Genomic DNA, 25893 nt, shown 5'->3' with positions numbered 1-25893 from the left:
GACCAGAAAGGGAGCAAATTACCAGATACATGACCAAAAGTCCATTATGAATAATGATTAGAAATTGGAACAATAGGGGCCCCAGAAAATTAAGAGGTAAATTGAAAATGATCCAGTATTATATGATAGAATGACCAAAAGAACCCTTAAGACCCCATGTATTTTGATCCACGGAGGACGGGGTCTGTCAGGCTTTAAACATTAATAGTAGAATACCTGTGGATCCGGAAAAGAGCAAGCTGAAACAATGGAATTAGAAATTAGAGAGCAATTGATTAAGAATGAATATGTGCTGCATTTGTGCCTGTGCTGCACTTATACCACCAGATAACAGGAGCCTCTCGGACACCGAGAACCAGATCAAAAACAACCTCATGGTTCAGATTTTAATCAAGGGGTCTGAGATAAGGAGGACTGTTCACAAAGGGACAGGTTAGGAATATGTATATGTATAGGAATGTTTATGTATATGTAACTCTTTACTAAAGCAATTTGCCATGTTCGGCGTGTACGACTTTGGTGGGACTACCCGCCCCCGTGCTGCATGGAACTGAGTAAACATACCTACTTTACAATCTTACTGATGGGTGAGTCAGCTTTCTGTGAGTCATTTTGGAGAGCCAATGCAGGAGACACTCTGCTCGGCTGCGGGAATCAGCTGCAGCGCGGACTGCCCCTAGGTGCACCCTGAGCGTTTTGCTCGGAGGGGACTCCACACTCGGCTGCTCACCGCAGGAGCAAAGATCTCCTGAAACTGCAGACAAACGGTATGTTTTCGGCTGCTGGAGGGATACTAACTGGAGTGTTAATAATTGTATGTGTTTTTATGTATGTATTTTGTGTTGTATTTTGTGTTGAAAATTTTGTATATTGTAATATTTGCATATTGTACGTATTTTGTGTTGAAAGTATTTGTGTAAGTGGAAGGGTTTGAAACAAAGTGTTACAAGTCACTTCACGAAGAACACAGTCAGAGACAATACTTATTTGGTTGGTTATCATTCTGTTATATTCCTGTGGTATGAATGAGATGTGCTGGAGGCCTCCGTGTGCGATTGTGCTGTGTGAGTGAGAACGCAGCGTTGCTGCAAAGCGAGTGCAGAGTTCCGATCCGTGGTTCTGTACTCTCTGCAAGGGGAGTGGGCAGAGATGAACGAAGTGCTTGACAGACTGAAAAGAAGTGCTGTTTTATCCAAGTTTGAAGTGGTGGTGCCTAATATATGGGCCCGGTGTATCTTGTGTATCTCGTGTATCCTATTTTTGCTCTTAAAGGTTTTGACTGTGACAAGAAAAAGGCAGGAGCATGATCTGACTCTACTGGTGCTTTCGGCTGTGCTTCCTGCAACATATGAGGCCCGACAGGCCGAGACCTGGACTCACTGAGACCTGAACAGGCGAGACCGGAGCAGCGCTAGGAGACCAGAGAAACTACGGAGGGACTACCGCTGGACGGAAGGAGAGCCCTGGGACGCTGCAGAGCCACGGACGGCTCTGAGAGACAAAGAATAGACCTGACAGAAGCTGCAAAACGCGGGGAAATTGAAGTAATTGCGGAACATCCGAGATCGAGTTGCTACGGAGATCAGAGGCGTCAGTGGACACCGGCAGTCGACTCTCACCGTGAGGCGAGTCGGCGCAGAGCAGAGGGGCGGACATCAGGACCCTGCAGCCTGTCTGACGTAACCATGGAGGCAGCGGCAGCAGCGGCTGTGCTGCTTCACTCTAGCATTCTTTTATAAAAGGTTTATCTTGCAATGCAAAAAGGACTATTAGTCCCCAGATTGGTGTTATAACCATTACTAATGACGACTTAGCTCTATTGCAGGGCAGGAATGCAGAGACGCAGATTACACTGCCAAATGACCACCGGCAGGCTCTTTCACAAACCTAAGGTTGCAGCTGGCCACTGCCTGCAGCCGTATAGCAGACGTTACACTCTCTTTCCTAACTAGTAATCATGTGTCTCATCCATTTGTGGTGAATGGTCAGTGGCAAAAAGAAAAGGAGGATGCCACTGCACTAACAGCATGGGTAATAGGAGTAGTATAAGTGACACAGGTGACGGTGCGGAGCGCTCTGCCTGCTGCTCACCTTCGCCTGACAATGTGACTTGTATCTACAAGAATGTATCTACAAGAAGTGGCGATGTGACAGAGATCCTTATTGTAAGGATGGAAGTGATGAAATTAACTGCCCTTCCTGGACCTGCAGGCCAGACCAGTTCAGATGTGAAGATGGGAACTGTGTCCATAGGAGTAGGCAGTGCAGTGGTGTGAGAGACTGTCTGGATGGCACTGATGAAACAATGTTATTCAGTGCTCTGGACCTGGCAAATTCAAGTGCAGAAGTGGAGAATGCATAGATATCATAAAGTGTGTAACCAGCAGAGAGACTGCAAGGACTGGGGTGATGAGCCCTGAAGGAATGCAACATAAATGAATGTGACTGTCCAGCTGAGTTTGAGTTTGTAAACAAGAGAAACTGTGGAGGTATTGATGAATGCCAAAACCCTGGTATCTGTAGTCAAATCTGTATCAACCTGAAAGGTGGCTACAATGTGAATGTAGCCGTGGCTATCAGATGAATCCTGCTACAGGAACCTGGAAAGGGCCATACGGCAAAGCAAATTAGATAACTGTTATTTAACTTGTCAGAAGATAAAAAAAGAAAGTGTTTCAACAAGCAGCCATGGAGGGAAGAATCACTGAACCCCCGATGTGAGGGACTGTACCTTGTTTTACTGACTACTGAAACAGCTGTGAGAACTGCAGAAAGGGACCCACGCATCCAGAATAAAAGGACCAGTAACTACTGAAACTTGGAGGGTTGAGTCCGCTCATGGGAAAACTGAAACTCCAGCTAAGGAGAACCAATATTCTGGCAATGAGGCTCTGCATGAATGAAGGATGCTAATAAAGGGGACAAGCCTAAAGGGAGAAAAGGAGAAGGCAAGACCGGGCAGGACCCTCCACTGCGGTGTATATGGTCTACCGAGGAGGCAACCCCTAAGGGTATTGACTGCCGAGTGAGAGGGCCTCGACCGGACTTCTCCCACACTAAGAATCAGGTTGTCCCAAGAAAATAACATAAAAAAAAAAACAACTTTTTTTTAAACCTATATAAAAATTGTGATTCGTTTTCCAGGAGCTGGATCACCCTGACAGGCCGAACGGTAACACAAGCCTGAAGTGACCCTGAAAGCGGGCCTAACTCCTTGACTGAAGGCGTTTGCCTAATATGATCCAGATACGTGGGACACGTATCTGACAGACAGATCCTGGGACTATAGGACCCAGTATATATACTTAATAGAATAATTAGGTTATTAGCTGTAATAGAAATAGTTATAAATGATGAGAACTGATCTAAATGAGTTATAAAGATGAGAACTGCTTTGTATCAAAATTGCCTAGCTTTGGATTATTTACTAGCACAAGAAGGAGAAGTCTGTGGAAAATTTAGCTTTAGTAATTGCTGTTTAAAAGATTGATAAAAAGGGTGTTTCTTCCTAGTAACTGATAGAATGTTATGTTCTGGTTTAGGATGAGAAGAATGTTAATAATATGCTGGAGTTTTTAATTGTTTTTTAATTGTTACAGAGCAGTGCTTACACCAAGCCAAGGACCAAGCCAAATTCAGCTTCTCACTGTCCTGTCAGCAGGCAGGCTGGGAGGAGGGCCGGACTGCTCGGGGTTAGGTTGGGCATCGGACAGCAGGTGGTGAGCAATTGCATTGTGCATCACTTGTTTCGTACACATTATTACTAGTAGTACTATTATCATCATTATTGTTATTATTATTGTTATTATTTTCTTGTTTTTATCTCAACTCACAGGCTTCACTTTCCCATTTCTCTCTCCCATCCCAGAGAAGGAGGGGGGAGGTGAGCGAGCAAACACAAACCTGGAAGGATATGGAATGGGATTTATTTTCATGGCTGCCTGGTGGACCATGGGTTAAAAGAGTGTTATTTTTATTGTCATGTGGTGTAATTATGTTATTGTATATACCTTGTATGATACCTTGCCTTACGTTATTAATACACCGGGTGATAAATAGTACATTTGTAATAACTTCATTAAAAAGGGAAGGGGATATGTCAATTATGATGTTTAAGAATTGGACCCTCCAAGAACGGACTGATGAAATCCAGTTATTAACAACAGAAGTGACACGAATTGGGGATGTTAAAAAGAATAAGGGATTGTGAGGAATGTTTTAACAATTCGTGTCCATAAAGAACAATTCTGTTTGAATCCTGTCTGCCTCTGGGCCCTGCACTGGCAATTTAATTCTTGAACCACAGATGCAGTGTGTCCCAGTCTCCCCCTCATTCTAGTCAATTTATCACTTCTTAAATTTATGAACCTGTTTGCTTTTGTTATTCCGGACTTCTATTTCTAACACTGCTATAGATGTGTCTGTGAATGGCTGGGAAGAATGTTTTAATTACTTGTGTCTGGGAGTTTCAGAACAACTGATAACAACTAGTGACTGTTATGGGATACTATGTGGATCTTTGGTATCTGGTTAGGGGGGGCCAAGAGATAAAGAGGAAGGAGAAAGAAGCTGAAGGGCGGCTGGGAGACAAGACTTGAAGAAGATGTTCCGTAAACTTGGTATGGTGCCCAGTAAGTACAAAGGTGGAGAGGAAGACTATGAGCCTTCAGCATGAAAGACCCCTAGAGACCCCCAGAAGAGACCCCAGAGGAGACTGCGCATGCTCCAGTAGGAGGGACTGCACCCCGGAAGCTAATTTTAATAATCTATTTTTTTTTAGAAGTAGTAATGAATATGTATTAGCCTAGGAGCATAAAAATCAGCTGCTTGATGTAACTGGTGTGCGTCCTGGTGGAGCGGAGACTCCCGGTGCACCCAGCGCTGTTTGCTTACCTCTATTCCTTTATATTCTTTCAATAAATCCTATTTTTATTTTAATCCTAATTTGAATCCTGAGCCATTTATAACAGTAGGAGCAAGCCTCAACTATGAGCCAATGCTCAAAAGTGCCTGGTGGCTCACTTCATTCTGCCAGGGCTCCTTGGTCTTCCCCTAAAATTTTCAGGACTGTCCATGTCTGGAGTGGTAATAAACTGTATTTTATTTATCAACTGTTGTGTGGAATCTTGCCAACTGCCAACCTCAGACCTTTGGTCCCACACAGTATCCTACAATTAATCAATTTTATATACATACCTTGACTTATAATATCTGTTGAATAGTTCAAAGAAAACAGATTTTTACAACACAGAGTTCTCTACAGGACTTCTTCATGAGGCATCTTCATAATCCTTTAGCAAACATAGAACATTGAAGATCTTTCCTGTAAGAAAGCTCTCTGTAATGAAGACAAATCCCTAGAAAGGATCTTCTACTGTTCCTACTGTTTTTGTTTGTTTTATGGTGTTGTGTTGTTTTTTTTCCTGGGAGGAGGCAGACTGAGGATTGTTGGTGACTTGATTGTTTTGTGTAATTGTGTGTGGGTTTTTTTTTTTTTCAAGAATCCTATAGCTTTATTAAAAATACATGCATCTCAAAAATAATTAGAGGCTTTTACCTCCATTACTTTGACTGAAATGTTCTTTCAAATCTTACATCTTTTATGGACATAAACCTCAATCAAAAAGTATAGAGAACTAATATTTAAGTACATAAAACTAATATCAAAGCCCTTGTTATTTTCTTCCCACTATTATTGTGCAACTTAGAAAGCTTTTACCTGGTGCTGTATCCACAGACAAGATTCAGTATTCCATTTTATTTAGCCTTTGGTTTATATTACAGCTACAAACCTACCTCTAACAACATAACCACTCCATTTGTCTTGTGCTTCTATATAACTATTCTCATTATTTTCATATGTAAGTAACCAAAATAATGCATAGTACACAAATAAAGTGTACTCTTGTTATCAATGATTCTACAACTCTCTTGACAAGCCCAATCTTGGTGCTTATAGTCAACATATAATGAATCCATGAGCCCAAATACCTTCTCTTCAGCTATTTCAAACTACTGAGTTCCTCAACCTAGAAGTGAGTAAGTAAGTAATAAGAAGTGAATAAGTACTAGTAAGTAGGATCAGAGAAGAAAACCTGTGCAAGCTCAAACAATGCTGTGGACTTGTTCACAACATTTGATTTCCAACCTAGTCATGTTTATCAATACCAGAAAACCTTGCTAGCCTACCTTCTGATAGACATAGTTTACATAATGTGAAATGTTCAATAAATTGAGCGTACTGCTTGCTACAAATGAATTAAAAATTATTTCTAACACTCCTAGTATCATCTTTAGCTTACAGATTGTCTGAAACTGTCTCAAGAATAACTTATTTTCTATGAGTGAAAATCATCTTGTGAACAAGCTCTCACTGATTGCTCACACACTTCTCAGAGGATCAAGGCTCAAATTCAGCAAATTAGATCTAGTCTATTTCACTTGCAATCCAAGCCAGATAAGCAAAATAATCCAAGCCAGATAAACAAAAAATGCAAAATGCGATTCCTTTTAACTGCAAAAGGATAGATCATGACTGGATCTACTTCTTAAATGTTGCAGTTTGGTATAAACACAGCAAAACCAAAATCGTAACATAAAAGTGAACCTTAAGGCATGCTCTATGCCCATATAATTTTTTTATATTAACCTGTGAGTTACAACTCACAGTTTTATATTATAAATTCACAGTTTATATAAAATACATAAAGTATATATAAAACTCACAGTTTAATATTAACCTGAGTTACAATTCACAAGTAACAATAAGAAGGGGCACTGAAAAAAACAAACACTAGTGCTAAAATTTAGAGCATTTGTTCATTTTCATTGCAGTTAAAAAAAAAAAAAGAAAAAGGAGTAAACGCTTAACTGAACATAAAAATGTTCCACAGAACATACAAAATAATAATGTGATCTATCAGCAAAACCTGTAAAACATTGGAGAATATAACTTTCCATGCTCTAAGATATCAGTCTGACTACTGATTTTTTAAGCCCCTGAAAGGAAAAACAACCGATCACTCTCTCTACCTAGCTTTCCATTGAGCTAGGAGCTTTCCACCTAGCATTTCCATTTCCGTATATTATATCAAACACAAACCAATAGGGTGATACAGACACCAGCCTTGAGAGGTATCTCAAAGGTACTTCTGCATTTCTGTCATCACATTGTGATTTGCACAATCACAACAGGGTATTCAGGAATTATGTCATTTTGTCATAAATTCAGCAGAGGTGAAACTGAATCCAAGAATGTTTGGTTTTCATTTAAGCAAAAGGAAACATAAAATAAAATGTCCATTCCACCCTGAATTAAATGATATGTAGCAGCAGGTTGCAGATCACGGTACAGTTCTGCAATCCAGTAGTAGTAGAAAGCAGGGTTTTAATACAGAAAACAGGCAACCTTTTTAAGTAAATCTCCCAATTGTTTCTATTTACTGTAATTCAGTTACCCTCATGAAGCATCTAAGATGACACACTCTCCCTTCAACACAAGAGGAAAAAAAAAGAAAAAAGAAAAAAAAAGGAAGAAGAAGATCTTCTTCTAACATGCATAACATGTCTAACATGCATATTAGGTCCTCAGGACCAACTTTTCCCTCTATAGGTTCCAACTGGTCAACAGTATTAACTTATATAGTGAAATGTAATTATGTAGTTCATTGAAACAGGTGTAAAAATATAAACTGCACCTGAAACTGCAAAGTCAACAAAACTGAAACATTTGTTTAACACGGTATCATCCACCAGTGTCAAAACAATTAAATGAGAAAAAAAAAAATAAAAAGTAAAGAAATGGTATATGACAGGAAAGAAATCAAGTAAATCAATCCAAATGCACACCTATCATTCCAAACATTTAATTTGACTGTATTTTCAGCATTTACAACAGGTGTTAGCAGTTCCCCTAATGATATTTCCATGTTTTCCATTACAGTCATTAAACATTTGCAGCACTTGGGTCTTTCAGAGGAAGCAAACAGTGTAGTGGTTGATATTTACAAACAGAGAACAAGATGGCTACCCTAAGACCATATAAAAGTATCACTGAGTTTAGGCACACTAACACTTCAGGAGTCATCTCTGTTATTTTTATTTATTTTTTAATAAATATCTTAATTTGAGAATAGTTACTTGCCTAATCTGTGATATTCAAACGGACTACACCAAGATGATACACAGAAAATACCTTAGAAAAGACAAAGAATGTTTTTTCAGCAACTGACATCCTCTGTACCAAGAATCACAGGATGTATGTGTGTTTTGTCTTATTTTGTTTGATTCATGGTTGTTGTTTTTCTTCTTGTTCTCTTTGTTGTTCAGTGGGGGGGAGGGTGTTGGTTTTTTTTGGTTGGTTGGTTGGTTTTTTTTGTTTGGTTGTTGTTTTATTGTTGTTGTTTTGTTTCTTTTTGTTCTTCTTAGTTTCATTTGTTTGGTTGTTTTTAGGGGGCTAAGAGTAAAACTTTCCAGAAACCACAGATCTAAAAAGATTTACAATCACTGCTTTTGATTTTTGAAGCTAGGACTGATTAACAGATAGCATGAGCAGACCCCTACAGGTGGATTACTAAAAGCTGTAATGGGTTTGTGTGGTAGGAGAAAAACTGCATTTGTTTTGAACTCCTTTGGCCTTTGCAACATTTCTTGCTACAATCACTCTGTAAGTAGAAACTAAACATTTTTTACTTTCCTTTTTTTTTTTTTTTTACTTACTATAGAAGTTTAGGTCTGTACAAAGCAATAGTCCAAGTATTAAAATAATTCACATTTTCTATTAGATAAGAGCTTAAACACAAAGCTTTTACTCAAATTAAGCTGTCAGAACTGAGGTTTGGATCTGACCCAATTATTCATTTCACCTTTTTGACTGTTATTTAGAAGTTGCTGGCTATTTGCTGAGCTAAAAGAAACAGCTAGTTCTTGGGTCTGTCTCTAAATTTCTTCTCCAAATTTGCCATTAAATAATGGCTTTTAAAATGCTTTTTGAGTTAGATTTCACTTTCTGCTTGGACCTTAATCTGGACTTTAATTCAAATATTGAAATTTGCAATTGAAATGATATATTTATTTTTTAATGATAGATAATCTGGTTATCTTTCAAGAGAACGTAACTCTGATATCTCCAAAGGCCCAGCCTTCAAAATTACTGGTCTCACAATCAAAATCATTGGCTTCATTGATATTTAGAATGTGATTAAAGAGGCTTATGATACCAAGCCTTCATTAACTTAATCTTTTCTGTCCTTTGATAAGTAACTGGTTTCTGTCAACTTATTTGTCTGAGGAGTTGTCTGGCAGGATGCTGTCACACAGGCCTTTATTTATAAATTATTTTTTTCAAGAATTCTTAAATAGCCTTGGGGGGGGGGGAACACGAGATAAAATGTGCTTATCTACATTCCTTTTAGTTTAATTTTAGGCAAATGCTAAGAAGATTGTTGGTCAAGGCTGCCAATGGAATCAGCAGCAAGGGAGTGACACAGGGTCCTGCAGCTCGTGGAACTATCACAGAGCACGTTGCTGTGATGTGGTCTCTAAGAGAGGTGCAAAATAATGCTGCTAGATAAAGATAGAAAAGTGACTAAAAGAATGAGTAAACTTCATTTTATTGAAACTGATCTTGTTAGATCAGAAAATATGAAGTTATTTTGTGCTAAATATATAAATACTAAAGCATTTTTACAACAGTATGTATGAAGTAACAAACATTCCCTGTGGCACAAATAAATTCTACAGCTCCACAACAAGGTGTTTAATACTAGCAGCAGGAGAGATACCATTTGAGAGGAATAACAGTTTTCCAGCTTTTAAGATTCTCACATCCTAAAGTGCTTAGAGTGGTTCAATTATTTTCCATAGATTGGTCTGTTGCTGTTTACAGGGTTTGATTTTGGCTGCATACATTTCCCTCTCCTCTGCAACACAAAATGACAGGAAGCCACATCTATCTGGATATAGTTGCTGTTAAATTCCAGATGCTGTATTGACTAATTACTGAATGTACAAATGGCTGCATTTTCAGTGTCATCTCTAACGTAATTCTTATCAGATTTAACTCATACACAGCACTCTTAATTCACAGATAAACAATAACACAAAATAGAAGGACATATAAATACCTACTCTATACAGAGAGGTAAAGATATAAAATAACTTCCTAAAGATCACATGCTGAGAATATAAACTTGGTTTCTTCGTTCCCATAATTTCCAAAAAATGCACAAAAACTCTTTTGAAAATATCGATCTTCTTGACTTGTATGACCTCATTCATCTACTTACTACATCACATAATCGTGTTAAAAGGTGAGGAGAGAGAGCTTACCAAATTGCTTCATTTTCTGGTGGCTCCCTGAGTTAAAATATGATTGTGCTTTTAATGGAGTCTAGAGAAAATTCAACATAACCTCTAAATTGCTTAGTCTATTCTGAAAGGGATAATTCCTTGAACAATATCCATTTGGACAACTGTTATTTATTAGGAGGAAGAAACCATCACCAAATATTAGCAATGCTGAATGTATGTATGCATTAACAGCTGAGATACAAGGCTGTCTATACCACATCAAGACCAAATTCTACAAAAATGCGATCACGTATAACACAGAGTGAGGAAACTACTGTTATCCTTAAGTCATGCTGGGAGGACCTCTCACAAACTAATGACCCCTTTAATACATGGAAGACCATAGCTCCTGCAGCTATGTAAACAACAACCCTGCACCCTAGTTGTCATAGATACCTAAAATATGCTCTCTGCCAAGCACCAGAAATTACCCAGAAATACTACCAAACACCAAGATGAATTTGGCAGGCAATGCCTGAATTTGCCTTGCAAACAGTCACACCACACCTAGATTGACTAAAACTTTCCTGTGTTTATGTGCCAGACAAGAACATTTTTTCAGTCAATTAGTGCATTCAAAATCAAAGGATCCTAGAAAACTTGAGTTATGAAGTATACTTTGTAGGTCACCCAGTTTAACCTCCTGCTCAAAGCAGGTCAGTCAAGCTTCAGAGTTTGATCAGGAGTCTCAGATTTTGGTCCAGAAAATCTGAGTATTTCCTAGGACAGAGACTACTCCTCTCTCCTGTACAACCAGTGCCAGTGCTCAAATGCTTTCATTGTGAAGAATGTTTTTCCTCATTTCCCACCAGAATTTCCACTGTTGCAACCTACGAGCACTGCTTTTTGTCATTTTGCTTTGTACTTCTAAGAGTCTGATGACATTTCCTCTATAGCTCCCATTTATCAGTTAACAATAGCAATTAGACTCCCCTTTTCCTTTGCATGCTAAGAAAATCCAGTTCTCTCAGTTTCCTCATGGGATGTACAATCCATCCTTCCTCCTAATTTAGAAACCCTCACCTGGACTCTCTGCAGTTTGTTCACCATCTCTCCTGTGCTGTAGGGAACACAGATACAGCCACACAGTTGCTGAGTGAAGGGGGGTAATAATTTGCCTTGATCTGCTGCCTGCACTCCTGCTAAATGCAAGTCAGTATGCTGGTGACCTTCCTTACCTCAAGGACTCTCTACAATTCACATCCAATTTGCAATCCACCAGGACCCCAGGGACCTTTTTGTGTGGAGGTGCTACCAACCTGAGTAATATCTGTGCAAAACAACTCTGAATCAGTAGTGATGCCAGTATGTGAACAGTGGAAATACTTAGGGCCTCATTATAAATCCAGTTCTCCATTCATTCAGTTCAGTCCCACATTAACTCTATTGACCTATGCTATGTTTTATTCTTTTGTCACCTTCAGACAAATAAGAAGTAGCTACTGATTTACTGCCATATCTTGTGTATAGGAAGGGAAAAAAAAATCATGTTCCTAGTGAATATTCATCATCATTTTTGCTTTAAATACCATATTGTGTGTTCAAAGGTCATAACAGTTCTCTAATAAAGTAATAAACTTCTGATATTTAGTCCATTACCTACTGTGCAGGAAAAATTTGCATGACACTAATTATGATTTACAGCATGGCTGTGTGCAGAAATAGGGATGAGTAATGATACCAACTTGTGCTGAAACTAGTAGCATCTTCTTTCTGCTCTAACCCTGTCAAAGGAGTTTTGCTTTTGCTGCCACTTTGATTATCCTTTATCACGGGTTGGAGTGGCATACACAGCCAAGGCCCTCCCTCCTTACAGACAGCCCTGGTCATGGATTTTGCTGTTGATCATCACTTAGTCTCACCCATTTGTTTCTTCAAACTGCAGTATTTACTACTTTGAATGGAATACACAAAGATAGCCCGAACATCTGGGCTGGAGACTGTCACAAACTTTAACTGTGGATGAATTCTCAAAGAGCAAATTTTAGAGGGCTTTGTCTTTCACTTCACTGCATGAAGATATCCTACCTCCTTGATAAAACTGTATGAGGAAAATCAAAACCCAAAATCTTGAGAAGACTGTTCAGTCTGATATGGGAAGATAAAAAGCCCAAAGACAACAAGTTCTGGTTATGCTTTGCAGTAGAGAGAGATGAAACAAAATTCTGTTCTGAAGTTTTGCTTTAGACAGCTACAAAAAGCATCTCCAGACTCTGTATTCACAGAAAGCACATATTCTCTTGACCACATGACATCATTTCTTCTTCCTATTTTTAGACATCATTGCATTACTCATTATTAATTCATCTTTGCTACCAGTTTCCCAGTGGATGTTCCAAATAACGGACCTTGTATAATTTCTCAGGCATTTTTAACAATACAGGGAGGCCACAAGACAGCTAGCTAAAGTGTTGTTTTTTTTTTACATGACAATGTAGGATATTTTCTTTTGTTATAGATCATCTCTGTAAAAGGATGACAATCTTTGTTAAAAATCTGTATGATTAGAAGCCTAGTCTTTGTAATGTTACTGTGTAAGCCTCTCCTTTATCAGGTCTTGTTACTGTACAGAATTCTATGCAAGGTGTACAGAGCCATTGTCTGTCACATGTAAAATTCAGAATCATGCATATTATTCCTTTTTCTTGAATTATTTGGCTGTTATTTTACTTTTGCATATAAAAAAAAATAAATAAAGTAGCCAGCTCCAGCTTTATTTATTTATTTTAAGTAGAGCTTTCTTAATCCTAACACAGAGGCTTTCATCTTTGAAGCAAGTAAACAAGGAAAAGACAGATTTCTTTTTAAACCCACTGACTATATGGGCTTGTTCATCCTGTAAGTTTTTTTTAGTACTCTAATCCTTTATTCTGCTTTTAATGTAATGTGAATTTACAGTCAGAGTTGGCAGGGATTTTTTTTTCTTTAAAGTATTATGCTAAGAGCCTGCATGTATCAAGGAATGGGCAATAGAATGAAGGGTGTTGGGTTCTTTTTTTTTTTTTTTCCTTGAATTATATCAAATCCATAATGTCTGGGTAAAAACCTATTTAGAAATGAAGTTCATGTAAGTTTGTAGTAGTTAGTAGAGATACTAAAGCACCATAGAGTCAGGTTCAAACTCAGATCCATACTCCAACCGAAAGACATTACCAGGCTTGCCTGAGGTGGGAGAATGGATCCCAGAGATGTGCCTGTAATTCTAAATAGCCATTGCAAGCTAGAGCAGTTTTAGTCACTTTAACAGAAATGTAAAAGTCTGAACCACCTCCCCATTCATTCTTTCTGGAACTGGGATTACTGATTGTGCTTTCATTATGCATTCTGTTGTATAGGCCTGGATACCTTTTTAACATTCTAATATACTATCTGATTTTGGTTTACCTTTCAAAAATAAATTAATAAATAAATGGCATTACACCATAGCCAGACAGCTGCAAAATGGTCATTAGATACAATCTTTGATACAATTATGGAATGAACTCTGTATACCTACATCATGAATTTGGATTTATTTCCTCAGGGAAAAAGCCTAAACAGCATAGTTTTTCACCTAGAATTGCACACTGACCTGACCCTGGAATAAAAGGGCATTCCTTCCAATTTATTTATTTAGTAAATATATTGTTCAGACAGCTGGAGGTCAACATTATTTTGTGCTAGTTCTCAGGTTAAGTAGCCCATTCATTGCAGATCTCACTCCCTCTGTCAGAAGCCCCTGCAGGAATCAGAGTCATGATCACTTTAAGCAAGCTCAGGGCCAAGATTTCCTTTGTCTCTGTGAAATTAATTTTGTTGTGTATCAGAATGTAAAGATGCAGTAAAGACAAACATTTCAATTACATAGGGTAATAATACAGGAAGGTTTTGAATTTTAGATTGATACATCAAGATCATTGCCAGGTTTTAAGTTAGTTTGTTTTAAATAAAATCTATATTTAGATCTCATTTAGACATTTTTCTTCCCCTTAAAAACATGAGCAAATTATTCCAAGTGGCCTGGACACAGAATGCTAGATTTTCACACAGCACAAACAGGAATTTAGATATTATAGTTCTTATAAGTCTATATGAACTAAGGGAGGAGAGGAGCTAAAAGTTGCTGCTAAGAGCTGCTCAAATCCCTATAGGAGCTGCTGACAAATTTGCCATTATCTTGTCATGTTTCAGAGTAGAATCTCCTCCTTCTGAAAGAACTAAAATTTATGGGAAGAATTTGGTTATGGAAAGTAATGGAAAGATAACTTCTGCTACAGTAAGCATATTGAAAGACTACAGCTTGACCTAGCCATCCTCTGTGAAAAGAAAGTAAAGGAAGCTGTCACTAAAGGAAGTATTACCATTGGGATCTACATATTGCCATATTTTGTAAATCAAGATTTTGCAGCCAGGTAAGACCAAGTCAGATTAATCTTAGGTCTCAGCCCATGGAAGCTACAGTTGGCAAGAAAAAAAAAAAAAAAGATGATCCTGAAAGAGTTAAAAATAGGAAGGAAAAAAAAAAAGAAGTACTCAGGATAAAAAAGGCCAATCGTTTTGTTCTGGAGATGTATATCAATCCTAGGTAATAGCCATAATGTATTAACAGGCACAGGCAAATGGAGGAACTTCTCTAGCACTTTTTGTAGAGCAAAGGTGTTGGTGCCCAGTATGCTGGACTGACTTTAGCAATTTCACTTAGATTATTAGTCTTTTGTTTACAGGGAGAGTATTATAATATATTCTGATATTAGACAGGCAATCCATAAAGTACATTGATTCACATATTTATACCTTTCCCAAAGAGCATATGTCACAAGCACACAATAGAGTGTACTAGAGTTTTGTGCCAAGCAATCAGCTCCATAAAATAGGTCACAACATTGAAAGTTCAATTTTCTAATGATTATAGAGAAGAAAATGGAAGATGCTTCACTTATTCCAGAGAATATGGCATAAATTAGGGATGGTGGCTGAATCTTAGGATTTCAAATAAAAACAACTCTTTGTATGTCAAATGTTCCTTCAAAACCCTGGTCTTGCAATATTGATTTCAGATTATGAAATATGATGTCTATACAATAATGTATAATGCATTATTTATGTTATAATATATAATTTATATATAATAATTATATTATAATAATAATTTATATAATAATATATATATTATTATATATATAATATAGAGTTCTATGATTCTATGAATGCAGTTTTCTTACCTATAACTCAACTATCTACCTTTTTGTAAAATTACTTAAAAATGCAAAGCTGTCCTGCCTGATACATAATTTCTTCACAAGTTTAGAAATCTAAAATCTGAGGTTGTAATTAAACACAAAGAAAAATTTCCGGTATAAACATTATTGTTTTGTAAGATTAAAGCCCTCTTCTGTCACACAGATTTATGGAAAGTGCTCCTAACATGAATATCTTCCCCATCTTGCATTTACTACGTGAGTTTTTGCTAGTTTGGTTTTTCATGAATTATTTCCCTTGCATAACACCTTTTTATAAATAACACCATTCTTATGGCTAATAATAAGAATACTAAGAAGAAATCAAGCAGAACTGTAAAAGGGCAAGTCAACATAGTTTATAATGGCATTTGGGGATACTTGAGACATACAATACATCAAAGTCCATAATTCAGTTCTGAAAACACATGCTCCACATAATCAACTCATTCTTTCACTGGCATCCAAAAACCAGAAATATATGTTCAGCTTCAAAAAAGTCTTCACTAATGTAATATATTTCAGATTTACCACAGACTGAACAGGGAGTGAATTACAAGCATTTTCAAAGACTATCACAAACTCTCCATGCTGCTCTTCTAATGAAAACCTGAAAACTCTCCAAAGAAAAACAGGATATCTTTTTATCCTGTTACTAAGATATATTTATATCTTAGTAGAAGAATTAACCAACAGAACACAGGAACACATTTTATGCTAGGCCAAATCCTGCTTTGCCTTGTTTGAATCAATACCGGTAGTCACACAAGAGAAGCAATTTGATAAGTGAATCGAGTGACCAGAAAATTAGAGCAATTTCAACAGAGACAATCCTCAAGGTTTAGAATTTATATGAAGAAAGCAAATAAATTAAGCACCAGCAAAATTAACAATAAAACTTTGCAAATGGGAATGAAAACTCCTACCTTCCCACGGTCTTCTTTTCTTTACCATCAGCCACCTGTGAAGGAAGTACTGGAGCTGATTGAAAAGTAACACCCTTTGTACCAAGGCCTTCTACACGAGTTAGAAGCTTTTGGAGAGTGACAGTTTGTCTCCAGCTACAGCTGATAATTTTAATGTAGGAGTGTAGGCTTATCTATAAAAAGCCTATTGTTGCTCAAAATAAAATTTTAGATTAGACAGCAACAATATTCATTAACTGAAATAAAGTAGTAATATGTTAATGACCACCCACTTGCAGTATAATATCAATATAGACCCTGTTTATATTAATTCTTTTCATTCTTTTCCAAGCATCAGATATTTTGCATATCAATACTCTGATTTTGCAAAAACAACTTACTGGGCATTTTAAGTAGAAATATCATAAGTAGAAGGACTTGAAAACAAGCATGTGGATGCTCATGAGATCAGGAGTCTTTTTGTGAATTCCGAGGCTCCCTCTGATGAATGTAGTCATGCTGTTTTGCACAAGTCTTGGGTGACATTCTGTATTAATAAGACAATTATCAAATGCATCTTTTGTTCTTACAGTGTTTGTTTTTTTCAGTATACAAACAAATTTAATACTAGGTCTCTGATATTCGATCTTAATATGTTGTATTTCAAGCCCTCATTCCACAAAAGCTTTCAACTCTGTAGAGCTGTCACACCAAAAGATAGCTCGTCTGAGCCTTGTCAACACTGCAGCTTTTATAAGCATATGTCCTGACTCAGCAGAAAGAATCTATTTCTCCAAAAACATTATCACCTCCATTTTCTTTCCTGTTTTCCCTGTATACTAGCATTTATTTTTCCTTGAAGGAACAGAAAATAGTTTCTCATTTTTAGAACAATGAATAAACAGTGCCATCTTCTGTCTGTGTCACTGAGTAGGAAAACAGGGCAGTAGAAAGTGAAATTAGAAGACTAAGCTCTAATGTTTAGGTTGCAAAGTTAGATGTGAAATCACATTGTTTTTTGCACACACTATATAACACAATACATTCTTATAATGCCTAGAGGTATAAAAAGCTTTTTCAAACAGTCATACATATTAAGGCACTGCCTTGCAATAAATTGCCTAAATAACATATTCTTTTTTTTTTTTTTTTTCCAGAGGGGTGAGATCACAGGATTATTGTCGACTACTGAAGTCTGCATTAGTAAGAATATTATAGAGTGTAAGAAATCAAGTATGCAGAAGTTGTGAAATGACAAAATTAAGGATGTTACTACAGTACTCAATGACGTGATCTATATGATGTTTTATTTTCAGAGGAGTAAGCATAAGATCATTGTCAACTACTTAAGACTATAGTATTTATCAGTGACCTTCTAAGATTTTGTATTGGGTTTACATGGCAAGGTTTTGGTAGCAGGGGTAGTCTGGGGTGGCCTCTGTGGGAAGAGTTCAGAAGCTGCCCCATGTTAGATCAGAGCCAGCTCCATCTGGCTCCAAAGGGACCTGCTGCTGCCCAGAGCCAAGCCAATAAGTGATGTTGTTTGTGCCTCTGTGAGAGCATATTTAAGAAGGGGAAAAAAGCTGCTGCAGAATGGCAGCTGGGAGAGCAAGGAGCGAGAAACAGCCCTGCAGGCCCAAAGGTCAATGCAAAAGGAGGGCAGGAGTTATGCCAGGTCTAGGGGCAGAAGCTCCCCTGTGGCCTGTGGAGAGGCCCCTGGTGGAGCAGGCTGTCCCCCTGCAGCCCATGGGTCCCACATGGAGGAGATCTCCACGCTGCAGCCCATGGAGGAGCCCCCGGTGGAGCAGGTGGATGTGGCCTGGAGAAGGCTGCGGCCCATGGAGAGCCCCCTCAGGAGCAGGCCCCGGGCCAGAGCTGCAGCCTATGGAGAGGAGCCCACGCAGGAGCAGGGGGTCTGGGGGGAGCTGCCACCCGTGGGGGACCCATGCTGGAGCAGTTTACTCCTGACTGATGGACCCCGTGGTACGGAGCCACGTTGGAGCAGTTCTTGAAGAGCTGCTGCCCGTGGGAAGACCACACAGGATCAGTTTGGGAAGGATGGCATCCCATGGGAGGGACCCCACAAGGAACAGGGGCAGAGAGTGACCATGAAGGAGCAGCAGACATGAAGTGTTAGGGACCAACTGCAGGCACCATTCTCTGTTCCCCTGCACCACTCTGGGAGAGAGCATAGAATAGGGTGGATGGGAGGAAGGTGTTTTGAATAGTTGCGGTTTATTTTTAGTTTCTCATTTCTCTAGCTTGTTAGCAATAGGTAATAAATTTCTCTAATCTCCCTATGCCAAGTCTTTTTTGCATGTGACGATAATGATTGAGTGATCTTCCTGTCCTTATTTCAACCCTTGAGCCCTTTCCATTGTATTTTCTCCCCCTTTCCCTTTGAGGAAGGGGGAGTGAAAGAGCAGTTGTGGTGGAGCTCATCTGCCCACCTGAGTAAAACCACCACAGATTAACATATTTTTAATGCTCTGGAGCTTACATTTGTATTTTCCTTTGTAAAAAGACAGTAATTTAGTCACCATTTGTGACTAAACTTTAACCATCATTTATATGTCTTAATTAGTGCTATGGATAAAGTAGGAACATCTAAAAAAATCTGAGATTGAGTCATTTCTTTTATAAATTACATATATGTTCTTGAAACTAGGAAGTTGCAGTCACTCCAAATGGTAATGGAGAGAGAAAGCATGATGTTCTGTTTATTTCAGGCATGAAAGAAGTGTTTGCACTCATTCATTTATTTACATGTAGAAGAAACAGAAAGTAGAAGAAAAACAAGCTTAGAATGTAAAAACAATCAGATCGCTATCACAGAATTAATGAAATCTTGCAACAATCTGCATTAAAACTACCAACAGTTTTGTGAAGATTCCATCAACTATAGAGCACAATATACATGTATTTATGATATACTTTTCTAAAAGGCTAATGGAAGTAGTGCATGTTGTTCTCAGGAGACCATACATTAATTCCTATGGCCACTAGCCATTTTAGCAGTGGCACTTTGCTGCAATCCCCTGAGTTTTACTATGCAAAGTAGGAGTTTGCCTCTCTGAACAATTCCTACTGTCGTTATGAACTGAAGAAATTAAACATCTTCAATGTTATGGGTTCACCATATACTGGAGCTCACCATATATTGGGGTTCACATTCTACTGTCTCAAGAGGAATAACTGTTGAGGAGAGGACTTGCCGAAGAAATAAAGTAGCCATGGAGGACCTATTTCTGACATTAGAGAAAAAAACAAATTGGCATAGCAACTAAAATGGGTGAAGCAGTAATTCCCTCTCAGTTCTGCCAAAGATATCCTAAGTGATCAAAAAAAAAAAGAAAAAAAGAAAAGTCCATTAGATGTCTGGAACAGAGTATAGTTATTAAATGTTCATGTAGCTTTTAGCATGGTGCAGAGTCCGAAAGTCTGCTGTGTTTTTCTTTGAGAAGGGGACGGGGAAAGTAAGGATAGAAAACTGGGTATGAATACATTCAATACTTTAAAATACAAACATTTAAAAGAAATTACTCCAAAAAATTTTGTTGGAAGAATATTGTAGAGGGTAAAAAATCAAGTATGCAGAAGTTATGAAATGATAAAATTAAGGTGTTGCTGCAATATTCAATGACATTATAATATGGTTTAATTTCAGGATTATATACTATTTCTGTTATTTAATATAGTTTTCTCCTGAAATGAAGCCTTTATAATGACTACAGGAAAGTGCATAATCCCTCTGTAAGTCTGTAAAAAAATTGGGTTTCCCTAGCTTTGCTGTTGATGTAAACTTCCACAACATCAGGATTGCTCTGCATAAGGCTATTAAGATTTACATGTATGTAATGGGGCTTCCAAATACGCTCTGACAGTGCACAGTCTTGGGGCACAAAACTCTCTGCCCTGCTTTTGAACCTGTCCAGCCTGGTCCCATTCACCCTGGTCTCAATTGTGTTCTCCAGTCCCTTTTTCCTAAGTCCAGTCATGGTCTTGCTCATCCAATCCCACAGACATATCCAGGATCCATTCTCACCTCTCCACAGTTGTTTTAAACACCCAGATCATCAATCAACCTGGACTCCCAACCTCTCCTTCCACAGCCTTCCCTGCTCTCTGTCTATTCATTCTAACTTCACTGCTAGCTCTGTCCCAACATCCTCAACATCCCTCTCCCTCACCTTGTGCTTTCAGCTTTCTCTCTAACTTGTTATTCCTTCTGCACAGGAACAAAATAATTACTTGAATGTCAGGCTGGTACAGAGCATAGGAAGAATAACAAGTAGTTACTGTGTGGACACCAGTCCTACTTTAAACACAATCAGCTGAGAGCAATAATTACTGGAGAAGTTCAAATTTATTTTCTAACTCTCTTAAAAATAACATGTTGAGGAATTTGCATGTAAGTAACCCTGTTCACAAAGTATGAATGAAATAAACTTACACAATACTTCTGTGATTGAGACATGATTTGTGGGGGTGTGATGCATTTTGTTTTATATTCTACAAAGTCATAGTATTGTTGTAGGTGTGATGTCTAAAACTATTAGCAAGACCACATTCAGACTACAGACAGTATAGTTTACAGACAGGTTAGTCTAAAGAACAAACAAACAAACAAACAAATTTCCCTGTAAACCTCAATCAGTTTGCATTTTTGATGGTAAATATTAATTTATGCATTCCCTGCCAACAAAGCCTAAAGCATTTGTTTAATTTCATGAATATGGATACATTCGTGACTTCAAAAGAATAACTGTGTATGAAGCAGGATTTAAAAATTAAGAGCTTTGAAATACCTGTATTGCTTTGATCCCCATAGTGCAAAAAGATTGGAGAAAGAAGGATATACTCTTTGACTTTAAAAGTAAAATAAGCTGTGCTTTGGATTACTTCCAGCCCCAGTAGAATAATTTATCATATAACGCACTTAAAAAAAAATAAATTAACAGTGCTAATTTATTCAAAACATCACTTTGCAGTGTTTATTCCTACAAGTATTTATTAACACTTGATATTAACTACAATAAAAAAAAAAAAAAAAAAGAAGGAAGAGGAAGAAAAAGGAAAATATCAGTCCCCAACTTTCTGCTACATTAGGCTTCCTGTTAGAAAGCATTTGTTATGCGTATACAAGATCTATATTTCATATTTAGGAAGGAGGTTGGACTCGATGATGTTGAGGTCTCTTCCAACCTAGACAATTCTGTGATTCTATGAAGTGGTCTAGTCACAGGTGTCTTGTTAAGAAAAAAAAAAGATACAATTCTTATTTTTTTTAATCTTTGACCATCTCAGAAGCTTTCTGGTATAACAACAAAGACGTACTACCTAGTGCAACAACAAATCTGTACTACATTCTTTTCAATTTCTTAGTCCTAAAACAGGTTGTAAAAAAAGTAACAATGATTTGCTTCTTCATTTCAGTGGGAAGGGCTTCTATGTAAGCTAATAATAGCCTTCATAACCCATAATAAGAATAACCCTCTTTAAATATTCAGCAGAGTCAACATTTAATTATTTCAGTGTGCCAGCTGGTCATTATGGGATATTATAGGAAATGATGACATGATGTGGAGAATTATAAAATGATGGCTCCCTCTTGCAACTTTTTTAAAAAACATTTGAAGGCTTGAATTACTTCATATAGTGTTTTTAATTTGTACTTTGTTCTGTTTTTCAAAAGATGACACTATCCAAGGACAGCTCTTTCTTTTCTTGAAGCAACTGAACAAAAAATCTGGCAGCTAACCCCGGTAAGGAGAGATTTCTCTTTCTATTTGAATATTTTTGTTTTGTTTTGTTTTGTTTGTTTGTTTTGTTTTTTCAAAATGGAATAACATAAAATGATGCAAATAAAATGATGCTGTGCCACCTCAATACTGGTAGAATTCCTACCTAGAATTCTTTTTTATTATGTACATATTAATGAAAGATAGCAACACATTGCAAAATGAACTTACACGAGCCCTTTCCATTTGTACAGCAAACTTGTCTCTGTTTCTAATTGCTGCAAGCATCTTAATACATTAGCAGTAGCTCAAGCACAATATATTCACTTTTCAAGGTTACCAAATATACACAACCAGAAGAGTGTATTAAGAGACACAATCATTATACTCCAATACATTTTTATAAAAACAAGCGTTCCTATTGTTTTCTGGTTTTGGAGACAGGTTTTTTCTTTCAGTAAATATGTATATAATGATGATTGGGATTTCCCATCAGAATGTATTTTTATTAGGAAAAAAAATAAATCATTTTTATTTGAAAAATTCATGTTTCACAGTGAATATTTCAATGTTTCCTCAGTAAAAGCAAAAAGATAAATTCACCTCTTGGTGTGAGAATTTCCTGAGTATTTAATTTATTACTACAAAACTGACAAGGTCCATTCAAGTGGATATCAGGGACAGAAATCAGACACCAGATTAAAGGAAGACAGTATCTGGCAATCTAACCATAAAACTGACTGGTAGATGCCTTCCAATTGCACTCATTGTTTTCCAGAGAAACCAAAACTTACCTGAATCTCTTAATTGCTAACACAAGATGAAAGCAGGCCTAGATCAGAAGTGATTAGATAAACAGTGAGCAGACCCTGACATTTCTAAGCACTCAGAAGCTTAACTTTTTTTTTTTCTGAAAATATCAAATATTTTGAGTTTTACATTATAAATATGCTACTCCTAATTATAAAAGTACATTAGTATTTTAAAACCAAATTAAAACAGAATGTTTTGCTATAGCAAAATAAATAAATAAAAGGATGTTGAAACTATTTATTAAAGACATCAGAACTGTTCATTAAGAATTACGTACAAAAGTATCATCAAAATGGCCAGTGAAAAGGTGTTAGACTGAAAATTTCTCGATGATCTTTATTCCTTAATTAGTTGTTCTTAGTTAACCATTTAAATGCCTCATGAGTAAGAGTATTTACTTTTCAGCTTTCAAAAACAGTAGCCTTATTAATGATTTAAGACTACAGGGGGAGATCTATTAATGAAAGTAAGACTATAAACAAGTAAAAGAGTCTGATACCATATACTTGATTTCAATTGTTTGAAAAAAAAGTGTTTGGAAAAAAAAATCCACAGTAGTTATTTGACCAAGGTCAAAGGTAACCAACTGTTTATACTCATCTCTGTGCTCTGTGATCCATTTCCTTTTGTCATGTAGATGATTCTTGATTTCCTTTGGATCAGTGGGTATCCTGAAAAGACTAGCATACATGAGTCAGTGCTCAAGTAAGTGCTACTTAACAGGTAGGTTGATTACATTTAAAACTCCCTTCAAAGAAAGAGATTAATCAGGCAGATTTGTACTTCTTGTTCTTAAGAGTCCGGTTTTTAGAGCTTGTCTTCAACCTCATCTGTAAAGAATGTAGACTCTTTCAAAGTTTGAAATGCTTTGATGTCACTGAATGTCAATTTTCTGTATAAAACTCCGGAGTATTAATCCTATTATTTAATTATTATTATTCAGTATGTAAAAATTAGATACAACAGAAAATGCATGCAATTTATCGTCAAACTACTCAGGAGGAAAATTTACTCTTGATTTAATCTCTAAATCCTGCTTCATACCATTGATATAATTGAACAGTGGGAATAACCTGCAAGCATACTGCGTGCATACAGTTTAAATAATATTTTATTTCTTGTTTGGAAAAAACACTATAAAACATGTATGTTCTTATGTATTTATAAGCAATTATGATACAGTGAGAGTTTGTTAATTTTTTATGGATTTGTGGCCATGGATGCCATACTCCTGAAAATTTCTTCTCTTTTTTTAAGTAATAATTTCAAAATGGTGACCATTTTTTGCCAGTATAAAATCAAAATGGGGTTTTCAAGTCAAGCAGCAACAAAAGAGTAATTTGTTTCGCAGCACTGTAGGGGCAGAATGGGAGAGGCAGTTTAAAGGAACAGAAAAATGCTGCAGCTGACGTTGAAGACATAAACCTACAAATGCTTGAGAGGCTTGAAAGAAGCCACAGGAGACAGAGTCAACACAAAGCCAGTTACATAAAAACAAGCGTATTGGGTCAGATGATAGTTCCCATGTGCTGTCTCCAAAGATACTGATGTTGGATATTTAAGGAAAGAATATCAGAAATAGGGCATGTACAGAATTATTCTTCCTCTAAGTGTACTATCCCAGCATTCAAGAACCTGTAGTTGAGACATTTCTAAAGTGGCAAAATAGCTTATCTTTATTCAAACAGATGATAGTTACAGCTCCAGTAAATGGTAAAACTGTATTATATTTTCTCTGACCTTACACATTTTCAGGAAAATGTCTCCTGACACCAAATCCAGTGCAGATAATAGGTGAAGCAGAGAGAAAAAGTCCTGGAGGGTCTACCAGGGATAAAACCATTCTCTAGAAAGATGTATGAACCAGGAAAAGAACCAGGGCTTTCCACATAGCACATAAAAATCTTTCCCACTGAGTGTTACCAATTTAACACAATATTTATGGGGAGATGCTGGTAGATCACCTTTTTCCTTGTTGTAATATTTATTGCAAAGAGGAATGAGAACCATTCTCAGTAATAAGAATATAGAGCACCATCTGATGCACACAGATTTACTGAGAGGAATGAGAAGTTGGTACTGGTATAACCCTCAGCTTTTAATAAGCAGCAAGATGGCTTATAGTGAGGACAAAGGAACCTGATTCTTCTGTTTGTGGGACACTACTGAAATGAATGCATTAGATTCTATTTCTAAATATGCACATACAGAAGAAAAGAAGTCTTAGTATCAGATGTTGTTAGGGTGACTTGCCCCAGAAATCTCTTAATTGTTCGCATTCCTTTGTATAGGATTGTCTACATTTTTTCCTCTTGATATGGTGTCGTGGTTCCGCTCGAGTGGGCAGCCGAGCTCCACCACAGCCGCTCTCCCACTCCCCCTCCTCAAAGAGGAATGGGGAGAAAATATGTGAAAAGGGCTCAAGGGTTGAGACAAGAATGAGAAAATCACTCAGGAATTATTGTAACGGGCAAAACAGACTCGGCATAAGGAGATATTAAGATTTATTGCCTATTACTAACAAGCAAGAGAAGTGAGAAAACAAAGGAAAAAAAAAAAAACAAAAGCACCTTCCCCCCCATCCACCCTCTTCCAACTCCTCCCCCTGAGCGGCGCAGGGGAACGGGGGAATGGGGCTTATGGTCAGTCTACAGCACTTCTCTGCCCACTCCTTCTCGGTCACTCTCGTCCCCTGTGCTGTGGGGTCCCACCCACGGATGCAGTCCTTGATGAACTGATCCGGCGTGGGCTTCCCACAGGCAGCAGCTCTTCCAGAACTGCTCCAGATATGGGTCCGTACCACGGGGTCCATCCCTCAGGAGAAAACTGCTCCAACCTGGCTCCCCTACGGGCAGCAGCTCCTGCCAG

The sequence above is a fragment of the Aythya fuligula genome, chromosome 1 (assembly GCF_009819795.1).
Source record: "Aythya fuligula isolate bAytFul2 chromosome 1, bAytFul2.pri, whole genome shotgun sequence".
NCBI lineage: Eukaryota > Metazoa > Chordata > Aves > Anseriformes > Anatidae > Aythya > Aythya fuligula.
This window is presented reverse-complemented; position numbering follows the sequence as displayed.